Source organism: Corvus hawaiiensis, chromosome 5, assembly GCF_020740725.1.
Source record: "Corvus hawaiiensis isolate bCorHaw1 chromosome 5, bCorHaw1.pri.cur, whole genome shotgun sequence".
Classification (NCBI taxonomy): Eukaryota; Metazoa; Chordata; class Aves; order Passeriformes; family Corvidae; genus Corvus; species Corvus hawaiiensis.
This window is the reverse complement of record NC_063217.1, coordinates 74,727,339-74,744,665: the sequence shown is the minus strand read 5'-3', so window position 1 is coordinate 74,744,665 and position 17,327 is coordinate 74,727,339. Positions and strand designations below refer to the sequence as shown.

General features: G+C 47.5%; 1 protein-coding gene across 3 annotated transcripts in view; it reads right to left on the bottom strand.

The window, feature by feature from the left end:
* Positions 1-17,327, bottom strand: part of SLC4A4 (solute carrier family 4 member 4) — a 153,502-nt gene that overhangs the window by 117,849 nt on the left and 18,326 nt on the right. Inside the window, exon 1 of one of the 3 annotated variants that reach the window (XM_048302820.1) lies at positions 203-266. The exons of the other annotated variants lie outside the window; for them this stretch is intronic. The gene's annotated coding sequence lies outside the window, so the exon portion shown is untranslated. Of the gene's footprint in view, positions 1-202; positions 267-17,327 lie in introns of those variants that run through there. 3 annotated transcript variants of the gene reach the window in all.

Here is a 17,327-nt window from a genome sequence, read left to right as displayed (position 1 = left end):
GAAAACTGGAAACCTGGGAAAGACGAGGCTGCTATTCAGCGGCTGCTAACAACTCATTGAAGATGAAATGAAACGGTAAAAAAAGTTCGCAAAAACCAAAAAGCGTTTTTAAAGTTGGCTCCGGCAGAGCTGGGCACCGAAAAAGACACCGAGGAAGGAGAAACGTACCCCGGCGTTTCCACCCCCGCTCCAGCTCACTCACCTCCGGGGCTCGGGCTTGCGGCGTTCCTCCAGCTTGGCGGCGGGCGGGGGCTGCGGGGCAGCCGGGGCGGCGGGCGGGCGCTGCGGACGGGCTGCTGGCGGGCTCAGCGGGGCATGGCGGCGGCCCTACACCTGCCCCTCCGTGTCCGTGTCCGTGTGGGTGAGCACCCGCGGCAGCCCGAGCGAACGGCGCGGCTGTGCTGGCGGCGCCGGCCCGGCCCGCATTTAAAGCCGCCGGCGGGCTCGGCCGTCCCCTCACCCGCTCCCATCCCGGCCCGTCCCGTCCCATCCCATCCCCGGCCGCCGCTCGGCGTCACGGGGCCCGGGGCGGGGAGCCCGGAGGAGGAGTCTGAGGGCCGGGGCTGCGGTTCCCCGCCCCGAGCTCCGAGCCCCGACGGGGCAGGTGCGCATTTCCACGGCCGAAGCTGGAGGGCAGGGGTGGCCGCGGGACCCACCCCCGCCGGCTGCGAGTGGCCCTGGCCGTGGCCACCCTGTGCCTCAGGCCGGGAGATGCCATCCCCTCGACGAGGGGGGATGCGTTCCCTCGGACCGGGGCGGATGGCACCGCCGGGATACTGCCGCGGGCTGCGCACGGCTGCTGGGAGCCTGTCCCAGTCCCACGGCAGGTTCCCTGCCACTGGAAACGCACGACCCAGGGCGCTTCTGGGCCAAAAGCACATAGCACAGAAAAAAATCCAACCAAACAGAACCCAACCAAACAAAAACTTCAAAAAACATTAAAAATCCAACAACAACAACCACCCCAGGAAAAATATCGAAATCATCATTTAGCCAGTTCATTATAATTTTCCGAGGAAATGGTACCTTACATGTTGCTTCTCCTTAGCTTCGAGCATGGCAAGGTTCACCCTGCTTGCCAGCCTAGTCCTAGTTCCTCCTCTCTCTCTCCTGCACACACACTTCTGTGGCCACTAATCGCCCTTGTGAAGGTTCCCTCCAGAGTGATGTTGGACAAGAGAAGCAGTGCCAATATCCCACATCTTGTTCAGTCAGCTGTAGCTCCTGCGCTCAGCTTGACTGTCCAGGCCAAGGTGACGAGATCCGTAAAATATTTTTGAACCACGGAGCTCTGCAAACGGCTCACAAGGAACACGGCAGAACAGCAATCCATCATGGGAAGTACACGGACTCTCAGGGGAACAAAGGAGGCTATTGTAGCTCCACAGGGGGAAAACTCCCCTTCTTCAGCAAGGTTTATGATTACCACACAGCAACTGCCCCTTCAGCTGCTCCTCAGCTACCAAGCTCCACTTTTGTCACCCATCCAAACCCTGTCCTAGGGAATAATATGCAATCCATTGGCCAGGCAAAAAAGGCAGCAGCAACAGAAACCAGAGCACTTGCAGAGCGGAGCGAGAGCGCTGCAGGATCTCCCTGCCAAACTCCTCCTCTCCTTTCTGCTGCTGCCACCCCTGTGCTGTCCCCAGACACTGAGAATAGACAATTGGCTTTAAGTCCCTGTCCCCTCATGCTGTTTAGTGTTTCCCTGAAAGATCTCAGAGCCACAGTTTGCACATGAATGGGTCAGGACTTGGGCTCCTCTGTTCCCTTTAATAAATCCAGTATTTTAAAATCCTGTTTTTCAACAGCCAGTGAGTTTCCAATGGGCACAGCGCTCACTCGCATCGCTTAGAACTATATTTCATTTCAATTAATGACAGTCCCTGTGTTAACAAAAGCAGAGCACCACATCAGTTGAGAAGCTTTGTATACTTGAGTCCTAACCCAAATAACTGAACATCTTCCCTCTTCCAAAGGCTCCAAAGCAAGCACTGCTCTCTCCATGCCTTAAATCCCTAATGGTGTGCCAGTGAGTCTATACCTTCACTTCACTTTATTTTTAAATAAACTACGGAGCTCCTGAGGAGAAGACACATTAGCTACTTGAGAAAATTGCTGTTGCTTTTTGCCACTTAGATTACTCATAGGAGTTTTGGGATCGCCCCAAGCATTGTGATCCCTCAATGAAAGCACCTCACGGACTCTTCTCAGCAGCCGGCTCTTAGCTCGCTATTTCAGTAACGAACCTAAATAACTCCTGTACCAATTCCAGTTCCTCACAATTCACTGTAACTTCAAATACTGTCATTTTAAACCTGTGCATTGAATTTGCTGGCTAAAAAAAATGTTTTGTCATCAGGACGCTTGATTCCAAGTCAGTCTTTAAATAACATCGCTGCGTTTAATCACCTAAAACGCTACCAGAGACATTTCCAGAAGTCCTTAAATCAAGAGCCAGGGCAGTTGTCTTGACCAAGTTTGAAAATGAGTACACTCTCTGTGCAGAAAAACACCAAAGTGAAGTGCACTAATAATCCCATCTGTCATTGTGACTGGCAAAATAAAACCCGCTGGCTAGAGCCGACTTGTCTGACACATGTATATATGTACCTTTCGGCATTGCTTACACACCTTGGCTCGCACATTCCCTTCCAAACCTCCCCAGCCATTTCCACTACTTTCTCTGCTTGATTTAATAACCGGAGAGGAGCTCGTCACTCAGGATGACAGCCTGCTACCTTTCCCCTCACCGCACAGGCCACAGAGAAGCAGCTGGACTCGGGAAGACTTTGGCTGTTTGAACCTGCCTTTCAAGCCCACTGGCTTCAGCCCTGCTCACAAAGCTTTGGCGAGGAAACGCTGTGCCAACGGCCTTCACCCACATCCCAGCCAAGGCAATGCCTCAACAGGGCACAGGACAGGATATCACCTTCACCAAAAGGCCTGCTGCTATACAAGAATTACTGGTCTGCCTTCTCACCCAGTGCACACGCACCTTCCTCACTCAGCAAGGTCGCTCCAGGTATCACTGTCAGTGATAGTGTCTGACATGTGTATGGATAATGAGAACAGGCAAAGTTCTGATGGTAAAGATTAGAGAACGCATACGTGCGCATGCTCGGTGGAACTGGTAGGGTAAAACTTTCCCTGTGGGCAGGTTATTCCATAAATATATCTTGCAGCACTTCTGGTAGATTCCTCGGAAGCCGCTCATGCTGACCACAGCATTGTCAGTCAGAGGCAATGCTGAATGAGATGGAAACTGGCAGCTCCTGCACTTCCAGGGGTTTGTGCAGACTACCCAGTGATAAAATATTTGCGTTGGATTAAGTCAGAAGTAATTCAGCCTAAGTCAGGAAGTTTCAGAGGATAAAAAGATTTCAATGGAAGGATTTAGATGCAGAGAAACCACAGCTGTACTTATCAGAGAGGCTTTCGGTATCTTTTCCTGGGGTGACAAACGTCAGTGCCAAGTCATCATGACAAAAGCAGCTCACCCTGAACACACCTGTGCACACAGCAAATCCTTTTTACACCAACAGAATCCTTCACGCGCGTTCTCAGGACTGAATCTTTGATCACAGCTATTCTTTGTGACCTTGAGGTGTCAGGGGTTTTTTGGTCTGTTTTACACAGACATGGGTATTGCAGCCGTTTTAGCTGCTGAACTCAACAAATTCCTGCACTGCATTCCTTAGTATTACAGCTGAATTAGTACAATAGGACTGATTTCCAAGGGAACCACAAAAAGCAACTCTGTAGCTCTCAGATTTGTATTCGAGTCACCAAGAATCAGGACTTGTCTGTCCTTTCCATCCACTAAATCTAGACAGAACATGGCATCCCAGCAAGCACTCCCTGATAGCTGATTAGTAAAGGTCTAAGGTGAGCAAACCCATGGCCTTTGGAAACTTGATTAGTAGGTCCTGCCTTTTCTAACAGTCCTGCCTCAGCTAGCAATGAAAACAACATGCAGTGGGGTGCTGGCTCTATAAGAGTACCTGCTCAGCCCTGCCTGCCCACTCCCTGTGAAACCACTGCAGGGCCCTTGGAAGAAAAACTGCCAAATTCCCACTGACTTCCCCTGCCCTGGCTCACTCTTTTGGAAGAGGCAGAAACAGGAGGTGCTGAAAAACATTCAGCTTCGGTAAGACAGAGCAGAACACTGGAGGGTTAAGGGGGTTTTTGTGAAGCGCTTGATGTGCTTCTCATGAATAATGCACCATGTCTGCTTGAGAGCAATGAGCCATCCTGGAGCACTTGGAGAGCCACTCAGGTCACAGCAGTTCATTCAGGGCACAAGGAGAAGAGCCATGGGGATTTCATCAGCTGGGGCAATTGCTTCTGGTACCTTCCAATACTTCCGCTAGCTACTGAAAGCACGGCGTGCTCACCTCAAGAGCTTAGAAAACACAAGTTGTGTTCCAGTCCTCTGGGAAGCAACACAGGTTTGGGCTTTGCAGAGACCTGTGAGCAAGACTTGCCAGTCTCCTACCAACTTCCAGGACTGCATTCTCTAAAGTGCTTACATCTCCTTGCAAAAACACTCCTTATCTTTCCAGCAAGAGCAACTCCTCCAAGAGCACACCAAACTGCCACACCTCGCGCATCCCTCTCTGCCAGGAGCCCCAGAGCTGCTTGAGGCCCAGAGAGCGCAGGCCGGGAGCCGGCAGCGCTGCTTGGGGGCCCTCTGCTGGGAAGCACCCCTGCTTCCCGTCCCCCATCCCCCCAGCGCCCCCAGATCCGCAGCCAGCCCCAGGCGCAGCCCCCCGAGGGGGTCAGCTGCTGGAGTGTGTGGCCGGCTCGATGCCCCAGCCCCAGGGAGCAGCGGAGAGAGCAGATTTCATATGCCTCAAGTTGTGTCCTGCTCCATGCTGCAGGGAACGAGGCCAAACCAGCCTTTGGTCAGAGCCAAAAACGCAGGGCTTTGCTAAAAGAAAGAAATTGTGTTTGTTCCTACACCCACAATACCCACCAGACTGTAGGATGCTGAAACACACACTTCCACCGCCTCCAACTGTTGGGCCACTGGGACAACAAATACTCCCCTTCTCTGGAAGGAGAGGGCTACGGAAGCAGCCCAGCTCACTGAAGCACTTCTGTGCTCTCAAACACATCACCTGCTCTCTGCTTCAGAGCGAGTTCAGAGAGAAAGCAAGTCAGAAGCAACAGAGATCCTTTCATTTCTCAGGGTAGGAGGGAAATCCAAGGCTGAAGTCAAGCCCCTTGAGCATAAGGCTCATTGTATCCACATAAAGATGGGGTACAGACCTGACAGGGGTGATATGGGTGGGCTGCAAATGGGACGAGCAGTATTTACATCAGGAGGATTTCTTCTTTTCCCAGTTTCCCCCCAGCTGTCATTTTGATGAGTTTCTTTCTCTTCCTCATTCCTCAGCTATTGGCATCCTGGGCCAAAAAAAAAAGCCACCAAGAAAGCTCAGAAGGATAGGCCAACAAGCTGTTCAGCCCTTTTGTAGAGCACCTGTAGTGTGGTCCAGACCAATTCTTCTGAGCACTGAATCCTTACAGAGCAACAACCACCACCCCTATCAAAACCCTCCTCACCTCCTGTGCACCAGCTCAGGAAGGCTTCTAATATTTTATCACTGACTGGAAGGACATGGAGGAATCTCACCCACTCTCAGTGGAAAGCCAAGTCCAACAACATGACTAGTACAGACAAAAACTTGGATTTTTACTGTCAAAACACAGCAGCCCCCAGCCAGCCTTCTTACCCTCTGGTTGAAGATAACTTCGCACAAGCAGACAGGCATCAGGGTTAGAGATGCTTTCCCTGATGTACACTGCTTCCTGCCTGCTTCTCTAAAATTGAATCCTTGCCTCTACAACTCTGAGAGCATCTGGTCTTGAGCATCCAATATCTTGAAGGAAAGAGTAACTTGAATGGCAGGTCACTGTGATCCTCTTAATTCAAGACTACATCTTTTCCTGATGCTAAAAAATACCATCTGGGACACCTCCACAGGGCTTTGGATGTGCCAAATGCCAACCGCAGGAAATCTATACACCATCAGTAACACAGGTAAATCACCGACTTCTCTGCCTAATCCAACCATATACACACCTGAGCAGCCTTCTCAGATGATGTCTTACAATGGATACTTTGGAAAAAAGCTATAAAACTACCACCATAGGAAACTACAGAGTAAATCCATGGACATCTATATTGCTCGGCTCCAGACAACCTATCATTGATTGATTTACAGTGCCATTTAGGTTATTGTTCTTGGAACACTATTTTCCCCTCACTTTGCCAATTTAAATAACAGATATTCATCTCAATGCTGCTTCTTTTTCTCAGTTCATCTCAGCTCTTTGCCTTTAACCATTTTCCTATTGTGATAATACAGACTCTATTCCCAGTGAAAAATGTGTTTCCACTGGTTAACTTCTCAAGTGTTGCCTGATCTTCTCTCTGCAGGCCCTCTTTTGATATGGAGAAAAAGGCTACCCAGGAGTGCCTGGTACTTAACAATACACTAACTCCACATCATATTTTCTCTTCTGTCCTTTCATTTCTGAACTCCAGATAATTTCTAAGGAAGACACCATTTGTGATGCCACACACCAAAGGTTGGCTTGGTTTGTTGTTTTGGGGTTTTTTTCTTCCTTTGCCTAGGGTTTCAGTTTATTATCCCATTGTCTATCCTGGGTCATCAGAAATGTTTTCTTTTCTTTTCAAATAATTAAACAGCAGCATCATTCACTGCTTTGGATTTTCACATCTCTTGTTCTGTCTCTCATCTTTTATATCAACATTTCCTAAACAAAACATTGAAAACCAAACATTGGCAGGTCACATTTAGCCAGAAATTTGCACTCTATAAATAAACCTTTGAGGACTTAATGACTTTTAAGTTATTTGTTAGGTAATTCCAGAAGAAACAGTCTAGTTTAGAGCAAACAACAGTTCCCTGGAGCATGTGTAACTCCAAAAGGGCTTTGCCACTTCAGGGCAGTGTGAAGAGCAAAGCATTCTAGGAAAAAAAAAAAAATCGGAGTGAAAGTAAAACTGGAGAAATGTGTTGTCCAAGCCAAAACAAGGCCAAAGAAATAAGGCAAAAGCACCCTTGAGAGCTGGCTGCTCTTTCAATGTTCTTTCCAACTCTGCAGCCTTCTGCAGCAGCTCCTGCAAGCGCAGGCAGATGAGAAATACCCCCAGCACGTAGCCCCAGATCTCTAGGAGAAATCCCAAAGAAAGGGAGAAGCGACTTGAGCTGAAGCCTTCCAGAAGCCACACACTCCACTGGAAAACCTTTGGATAGATACCTGTAGGTATGAAAACCTTCCCTGTCCAGCCCTGTCAGATATCCAGCAACCTGGTCTAGTGGAAGGTGTCCCTGCCCATGGCAGGGGGTTAGAATGAGATGACTTTTAAGGACCCTTCCAACCCAAACCACTCTGTGATTCCATGATACTGAGAGTTGCTCCCCACATTCAGCAATCGCTAAGCTGTGCATTTTATGTGAGGCAGTACCAGGAAGTTCAGAGGAGAAACCTGCCCACAAGACCTGCTGCTGAAACCACCTATTTAAATACCTCTCATGGTTACCTCCAGCAGAAGTCCCTAGCGAAGGCTGCAGCCAACAACCCACATCCAAGCTCCTCTCCACAGGAAGGAGGCAATTTGGTGAGCAGAAGTTCAAGACCAGGGAGTGCCTGGTGCTCTGGAAGCACTGGGAAGGGCGGGCAGTGGAACCTCAGGAGCACTGACCTGCAAGAACAGCCATGAGGACCAAGCTGTCACATAGAAGAGATGAAATGTCTGTCTGGCCTCAGCTTCTCCAGCCTTCCAGCAAGCAAAATAAATCCAAGGCATATCAGCTTAAGACTAACAGAAATTAAGGCACTGTATGAAATAAAAATGTGCAGAAACAATATCTTCTGCCTTAAAAACCAATAAACTCAGGCCTCACCTCAACATTTGTGTAGCAACAGGAGATGACTGTCCTGAGACAACATCCCGCTCTGTGTGCTTTAGGGCTCAGGCATGATGGAGTATTGACAGATATTTGGGACAGCATGTTCTGGTGGAGCATTTTAACAAAATATGAGTGCTGTCAAAGGGCAGGCTTTCATTTTATGCTTGAACAACTCCAGAATAAAATATTGCCTTTGGAGAATCTCACATATCATTTGATTAATACAAACACATGAGGACTATCTCCATTTCTCAAAGCCTTGAACTTTTGGCTATGTTTTCCCCCACACTCATGGTCCCATCTCAAAGCCCCCATCCATCCTCACCAAGGGAGGGGACATCCTCAAGGCACCTACCAGCTCATCCTCTGAGGCCAGAGCATTCTCTTACCAAGCTGTTATCTGCAGTGGAGCAGGCAAGAGCTGCTTTCCAGGGCACGCTGTCTTCATGTACAGCCTTGTTTGTGGTGGGAAATGCAGCCTGGGGCACTGACATCCTTTGTTTCTTCACTGCAGCAGAGGCAGCATAATCCATGCTCAAGCACTGGTGATATTCCTAGACCTAATGTGTAACTATTCCAGGTGCCACCCCTGATCCATGATGGGGACAGAGGCAGTGAGGACACCAATGCAGCAGAAGCTGGGGGACACTGTATTCCCACCCCTCAAGACAACGTCTTCTGGCCTTTTCTTTCTCCTTTCCCACCTATCTTACTTTGTGAGGTTAAATTCCAGCTTCTCACATCAAGACTCCTCACTCAGTTGATGGGGAGATTCCAAGGGATATTAATTGGTGCTTGAAATCACTTCAAAGGACCTTTTCTCCATCTCATATTAATAGCCGGAATGAGGAAATTGGTTTGGATTTCATACTTGCATCTGCTCCGTGAATCTCTGCGCATTTCAAAACCCCCTCTTAACCCAAGCCTCTTGCTATTAAGGGCTCCTACTCCATACATGCACTCACACCCATCCCCTTCCACTTCCCCACAAATCTACAGCCCTGCGTTCCAATTGGCAGCCAGAGGTACCAGAAATAACCACAAGAAAGGCTGCCATGAAACCTCCAGCCAAGTTTTGAAAATCCAGGCACTCGATCCAAGCCTCCATGCTTAGAGGGCTTCAGCTGAAGGCAACCTGAACTCAGGCTCAAAAGGTTTTGTGTACAGGGATCAAATATCAAAAAAATGTAAATGCAATTACTTTTTTTTCCCCCCATAAAAACATGCAGGATAACGTTGTTCTACAAGGCTGTTAGTGCATACTTGTAACAGTCTGCTGCTGCTCCTGCCCCTCTGGTACTAGCTAATGGCTGGTTTTCATTCCTAAGTGGTTCCCTCAGACCGCCCCCCCCCGCCAAAGTCTATGCTACAGTGATTCTGGAAACTGGGTCAAAATGCAATTACTACATTCCCATGCTTTGGGGTGGGGAAAGAAAATAAAAGGAAGAAGAATGGCAAGAAGCAATGGCATTGGCAGCAAGCCAGCATTGTGCTCCCCACCCTCTCACCTGTGCCACGGCTCCGAGCGCTCCCACAGCCGCTCTTTTTTCCCAGCACAGGCCTCAGGGAAGTCCCAAGGCAGGGTCTGCTGAGTGGACCCTGGCCACCCCTGCCCTCACGGCTGTGCTGGAGGTCGGGCGCAGGTGGAAGATGCAGCTGGGGATAGGGAAAAGACCCTGAGCCGGGCAGCAACCCCTGCAGAGGACAAGCGGTCTCTGCCCTGTGATTCTTGGGGAAAGCTGTAGCATCCAGATCAACTCTGCAAAGCTCTCCCCCAGGATGTCGTTCCCATCTTTTCCCTTACTGTGGCATAAGCAATATATCCCAGTACTTCGGTTCCCCTGCTCCACTGCAAACATTTTCCACGGGAGAAGGAAAATACTTGTGTTCAGACATCCCCTTACTATTGTCACATTTAGAGCACAGTCTATCATACCTTATCAAATTGCACATCTTCAGCATGCAGATGGTTTGTGACAACACGTTTAGGAGGCTTTCCAGTATGGAAAAGGAACGACTCAAAGACTTATTTATGCCACATCTTCCCAACTAGGTCTTTCTGAGAAACGCAGAGCCCATTAGACACGTCCCCTGCCTTCCTCTGTCCCTTATTGTTCCTTGTACACACAGTTATCACAAACCAATTCCCTCTGCTGCTCCTCTCCTTGGCTTTGTTTTCCACAGTTCTCAGAATATCAGTTCCAACTCTGCAGCACTTGCTGGCTCTGCTCCCAATCAATAACTGCAGGTTAGACTTGGGTCGTTATGGCTGCAGATTAATGCTGAAAAACATTCAACAGCTTCTGAGATACAGAGAGACACACAACCGTTCTCTTCCTAACACGGAACGTGGTTTATCTTGCTATCCCAGTGTTCCAGGGAGATGTTATACCACTTATCTAAATGATTTAAACAGATCAAAAGTTGGCTCTGCAAGAGCACCTGCCACTGACAACAAGCCACAAGGCTGATGTTATCTGAGAAGTAACTGTATATGCTAGCACAGGCTAGACAGATCACACATGGGATAAAAAAAATTAATTTTCATGAAATCACTCTGTCATCATCAACATACCAGCAATTAAGCAAGCAGGAACACACAGCAAAATGACAGGTTTCCACTGGATATCTGGATCCTTTCAGACTTCTTGCAAGGCACAGGACTGTGAAAACCCCACAGTTTTCTGACTGAGGACTCTCCAGTTCCTAAATTCTCTGGAAAGCTTTCCTGGTTACAATAACAGAACTGGTGCAAAAGACCTTGCACCTGAGAAGAGTCTTATACAGGTCATGACCCGTATCAACAGGAAAAACTCTGTGAAATACCAAGTCTGGCACAGAGGGAAAAGGCAGAGCTATGATTTCAGACTGGAGATCATTGTACCCTTCCTGATTGATTCTGCCTCTCAGTGTCCCATCCCAAACCAGGCTGCCCAGACCTACCTCCAGTCCCTCCACAGATCCAGCTGTCCCATGGGTTCCTTGAGCAGGAGAACCAGCGGCTCGCAGCAGCTCGCCTTCCACATTTGCTCCAGTTCAGAGAGGCAGAGCCCAGCAAACACTGTCCCACTTGTAGGGACACTCCAACTCCAGGCCTGTATGACATTTACTATAACCCACTTCTTCCCGCCCCTCTGCCCCCCCAGTGAAAGGGATCAAAATAGTTTCCCCCCTGTGACATTTTGCTTCATTTGCCCGACAGGCTGTGGGAGCGTCTCCGTTAAAGCCACTGAAAGCCAAGCAAGAGCAGCAATGCCTGAACCATCGGGGTGAGCCCCAAAGCGGGGTCCACCCTGTGAACACCCAGCCTTTCTGCTGCCAGCGCAGAGGGCATGGGGTCCAGGACAAACTGCTACATCCCACTGCTACAATTTGCTCTGCAGATGCCACAGGTGTAAGGTGAGCCCTTTGCCCAGTGACACTGTAAGTAATACGTGTTGGCTGCCTGTCAGTGGGCCAAACTGCCCATCTTTGGATATCTGGATCCTTTCAGACTTCTTGCAAGGCACAAGACTGTGAAAACCCCACAGTTTTCTGACTTTCTGAGGACTCTCCAGTTCCTAAATTCTCTGGAAAGCTCTCCTGGTTACAATAACAGAACTGGTGCAAAAGACCTTGCACCTGAGAAGAGTCTTATACAGGTCATGACCCGTATCAACAGGAAAAACTCTGTGACCCTTCACCCCGCTCACCTCAGCCCATCCCTCCCCTCGTGTTTTTCCTGGAAACATGGCCCCATGTCCTGCTGCGTGCCCTCCCCACACTGCTGCCGTGGGACCCCGCCTCGGGGCAGCATGTGCAGACGTGCGAGGACACGGCACAACCGTGATCTCGTGTTTCAGCTCCAGGCTGCCAACAAGCAGAAGCAATAACGAGAAGGGAAAGCTGCATCCAGTTCCAGATGAAGGCCAGATCACATCTGCCATCAAAAAGAAAGAGCTGGCATTGGGAGCCAGGATGTACATTTTCTTGATGTACAGAAGCACTGAAGACATCAGAGACCTGTGGTTCAGCAATGGACTCCACAGTGTTCCTCCCTTATGTCACTTGGGTTACTCTTCATTGCACCTATACTTGCTCTCATCCTGGTTCTGAACCCAAAAACAAGGGCTTGACTACTCGTTCAAAATGCAAGATATGCCTCCACAAAGCCCATATCTCAGGCACTAAGATGGGTAAAATTTTCTAATTTATTAATTCTCCACAGCCAACTCTCTTGGAGCATAGAGTACACCTTACTTCCAGTTCTACCTAAACCCATCACATACCTTACTCAGCAGTTACAAGCAAACAGAGCACTTGTCTCCTTTTTCAAGGCAAGCCTGTGAGATAAAATACCAAACCCAAAAGCCGTTCTCAAGGAAATCCCTTTTCCCCTCCATCTCAGACACCGCAGGTCTCTGGAAAGGAATTAACTCGCAGCATGAATCAGCTCAGGTCACGTATGGCTGAAGCACTGTTTCTGCCTTTCCCTTTGAAGTCCTGCGGCAGGCGTAGCTGTGGTAACGCCGGTGCCGGCTGCAGTGTTTGGCTACTCCCGCGCAGCACTCGCCAGCACCCTGCTTTGCCCCACAGCCTGCTGAGCTGCACAAAGAGGCTCACAGACAACCTCTGCTCCCAAATGCTTAGGATGGAAGCGGACCAGGCACATGCGGAGATGCTCTCACCTGTGATGTACAGGTACAAAGAGGAATGGACTTACTCATCTGCCATCTTCCAGCATGGAAAACACAAAACCAGTTAAACCCCACCCCAGTGCCTTTCCCATTTCCTTCTCATTCCAATGCACCTCCAGGCAATGCAAACTCATTACTAGCCTCCAGTTAAGCCTCAGAAAAGATTTTCCTTCTGTAATTAACTCTTCACAACACTCACTTTTTCCTGCTACCTTTTAGCTAGGACTTCTGGGAAACAAGTCTGAAAACATTTTAAAACATTACTGATTTAAGGAATGGTACTAAGTAATAGAAATGAAAATGGAAATAAATTCTAAAAATAAGATTCAGACCAGCACATTAAGTGTGCAGTGCAGGAAACTTAGCCTGGTTTTCACCCCCTGAGTTATCCAAGGATAATGTCCACAGGAAGATGTATTCTGATGCATACTGGTTTAGGAAAGAGAAACATGGCAGTGTTTTCATACCTGGTCCAAATGAAGTCAGTACTGCCAAGTAACCTGGGAACATACAAGTCTGATACACGTGAACAGGTAATCACACCCTGATAACCAGGCCGCCAGGTTATTCTGGTTTGTTGGTTTTTTCCCTTTGGAAAGCTGGATTGCTACCCCCTTACATTAACTTGTATTTGGGAACAAAACCAAAGCAATACTGCTCCTAGTCCAAGAACACTTAATGAAGAACTGAATCCTGTTCAATTCCAAGGCAAAAGGTAGAAGAAAAGGAATGAAAAGACACAGAAGAAGAACACAGCAGAATATCCAGCAGTTATGTCTCTTTTAAGGCTTAAGGGTTTCAGTACATTGGAAAGAACTTACTGTTGATGTCATTAAAACTCTGTTTGGAAGGGGCAATATTCTGAATTCAGGGTGCAGCCATTGCAGAAACCAGGAGAATTTTAAATTCTTCGGCTCCATGGAAATTAATACCAGGTAGGGGAGGGTGATTTATAACAGATCAAGCTATTTTTAACTGCCTGTTAAAATGTACACTTCTAGCTTCTACAGCTAGCACAGCTGTCCAACAAGTAATGGGTCACATTGAGGCACTGAACACTCCAGATGTGCCCTTAAAGATAAGTTCCAGAAGGAGATGCAAAGGTTAAGACAATTCCTTCTCCAGAGAGCCTGCTTCCAGCACAGGACATACAAAACCTGCCCCTGCTCAGCAGGGCACACGCCAGGTGCCAGGGAGTTGACGCAGAGCTGCGGCAGCACTACACTCCAGAGGGGGCAGTTGATCACCAGGACTCTAAGACCAAGCAATGCCAGACTTAACTCCTTGCTCCATGTCCCATTCTGCACTCCTTCATCCAAGGCCTTCTTTGGAAAGAGGAGCCTGGTCCCATGCTCTTAACATCCATCCTTCAGACACTTGCATGCGCTAATTAGATTCCCTCTCAGTTTGCACCACCCTGTCCTGCCAAGCCTCTGGACATCCTACCAGACAGTTTTGGATCTCTTCCACAGGAATGACAGGCTGACAAGTCACATTCCTGGTCAGGCCAGGGATCCCTAGCTTTCACGACTTGTCTGTATGGCCCTCTAAATCCCTACTAAAACCAAGAAGCAGCAGAACAGTATCTTGGAAAAGACACAGTTCAGTCCCAAATGTGTTTGTTTAGAGTGTTTCAGAAAGAAAACAAAATAAATTTCTTATCTGTTGGAGTTGTTGAGGCAGCATTGAAAACCTCTTTAAAATACACTATTCCATCCATTTGTTAGAAAATTAGTGGTTTATATGGATCCTGTGCACAAGTCTGAATACTTGTACTGTGCCCTTGCTGAACGTATTTCCCTCATCTGATCTTTGGCCAGTACTGGGGGAAAGCTCTCGAGAGGACTTGTCGCCACTCGTCCTACACTTCAGGTCTCTCTCTCGCAGGGTTCTGAGATGTAGCAATTCTGTATCTAGCAGTTATTTACTGTTACTTTCTGCCTCTCGCTGATCCCCTTGTTAGTATACTGGTATTTTTTTTACTTGTACTGGTTCCTTATTGGTGGAACAGGACTGGTTAAATCTGTATGGGGAGGCAACTCATTCCAGAGCCTTCTCCTTAGATTGTCTTAAACCAAGAGAAGCCCCAAATTGAACACTGGTGAGGAAATGAGGGGAAAATACTTAAATAAATGGAAAGAACAAGAACAGTTTTGCTGCTGTCTGTAGAATGAGGTTCCTAAAGAAAGATCCTAAAATCCTTTTAGAAGGCATTTTGAGAACCAAAGAAGAAAGGAATTAATTTATTTCTGTTATTAACTTGCCTCTCGATTGATTTGCCAGTGGCACCAGGGTTAAAGACTCTGGCTTGAATTTCAGAAAGCACCACTGACTCACCCAGAACCCTGCTTGAGTTTCTTAAACTTCTCCATGTTTTGATCTCCACAAATGAGAAGCCAGGAGAGCTTCCTTCTCAGCGAGCCTGAAAACTGACAAGCACAACAGCCCTTGAAGTGGAGGGAGAGCACTCGCAGCCCTGCGTTTCAGCCATTTCAGAGGGAGTGCTGAGCACAGCCCTAAAGGTCCAAGCTTACTTCCTGGAAAACTTGGCTCAATTGATCCATTTACAAGTTCAAGGCTTTCAAAATGAGGGCTCATTTTAATTTTAAGAATTCACCTGTTAACAACAACAAATTATCCAGTTCTTTAGTCACAAAAATATTTCTTTTATCACTTCCTTTGTGATAGAGGAAATCAGCGGAAGAAGAAACATGGGAGACTTACAGCTAACCATATCTCCATACATCCTGTCCAACACTTGCCTCACAGGAATAACACCACTCACTCCTGTTGCTAATGCTGCACCAGGCATGGAATGGACACACTGTTTTAGCAGGTAACTTTTTGAGACCTTTTATATAAGGGTTTCCTAAGAACGATTTCACATTCAGGACACAGAGCGGATATTTGAAACGGTTCCCACTCTTGTGTCACCAGGAATTTCATCCAAAATTCCTGCTTTGTTAGCTGCTTCACCAAGTTCCCAAGTATCAGCAGAATACTTACAGGTCCATGTATTTCAACACTTCTTTGTGCTTTATGGTTTGGGGCCCATACATCATGCTGCAGAGACATGTGTCCCTGCCCATGGCAAGGGCTTGGAACCAGATGAATTTTAAGGTCCCTTCCAACCCAAACCATTCCAGGATTCCATAGTTTTGGGATTTAGTTGTAAAGCAGCACTAATCTCACAGAGTGTGTGCATCGCTCACTTAAAATTTCTTGCAGGGGTTGCTGCAGGATCTAATTAAAAGTGATTATAATTAGCTCTGTAGTATTTCCCCTTCACACTTTTGCATGAGTAATCAACTGAAGATGCCAAAACTCAAAACACAAGGGGATTTATCTGGGATGCAAAGACATAAAAAAGGCTCCTTCCTCTCGGAGCTGACACCCCATTGTCACATTTGTAGAACTGCCACCGGAAGCCTGTAAAGTGTTTTGTGCCATGAATGTCACAGACTGAAGTAGCCCAGCCTCAGAAAATAGGGTTCATTTTTCTGAGGCCAAGGAACTTGACCCACTGCTGCTTTCTGTCCTGCTGTGCATTATTGAAAGGTCACCAGAAACAAGAGCTCTGAAATGGTCTCTGCAGTTCTTTTTAACAGGATCTTTCTCCTCCTTCCTGTATTGAAAAGCAGGGAAGTTTTTAACTCAATTTAGTAAATATTATCTCCAAGTCAGAGTTGGCACCCAGTGAAATCAGTGGGGTAATCCATTTCTCTTGAAATCACTTGGAATTCTTTGCTAACTCAGACAAACACCAGGTTCAAAAACCTGCCAAAGCTTCTTACTCATCAACCGAAGAGTTGACATTACTCCATCCTCCTTCCCTTTGAGTGGTCAGACATTCTCCATGACCATTTAACAGCTTACTGGAAAATCCCCCCACTTCTGCCAGCCTGCCAGATTCTCTCTTTGCTGACCCTGAGAACACAGAGCAAAGCTAAACCTTTTACCAGAGCACTTTTCCTGGGTGGGATGGAGTAATGTGCCTCTGGAAGAAGAAGAATAGGCAGTTGGCCAACGCAGGAATGCTGCTGCAGGCATGAGTGGTTTATCTTCTGTTTGATCTCTTCTGCTAAGGGATGACAAGAATGGACTTAATAAATCTGCATAAACACATGAAAGAAGCACGAGTCTGGGGTGATTCGGTAAGCAAAGACAATTCCATGTTGTCAGCCTGGATGCTCTGACACGGTGGAACATTGATGTTATAAAAAGCATCATTACAAAGAGAGCAGTCATTCTTTTAAGATGAAGAAGCTCCTAACTAAGCAACAAGACGGAACAAAGTAAGAAAAATTATTCAAATTTTTAAATATTTCCCTTTTTTTTTTTTTTTGTAGAAATATTTTCTGATTCCTTTGCATGGGAAGAAGAAGAAATCCCTCTAAGATACCATGAGATCAGACTAAAGTACCAGGCATGGAGCTTCCTACAAGAACTTTCACCAGTGTTTTAGCCAGGATGTCTGTTCCTTCCTGCCTTCACGGCTCCAATGCTGTTTTCCAGCCTCAGCTCTCTACCCCTCCCCAAGTCTCTCCTAGTGCCACAATTACTTCCATCCCTTATCTCTACACCTTACTTGATCTCTTTGATGAGTTATGCAATGTTTATCCACTATTTGATCTTCTCAGATTGTTTCATAGCAACAGAAAACAGTTTATGGTGGATATTGTGTGAAAACTCTCCAGCAGAA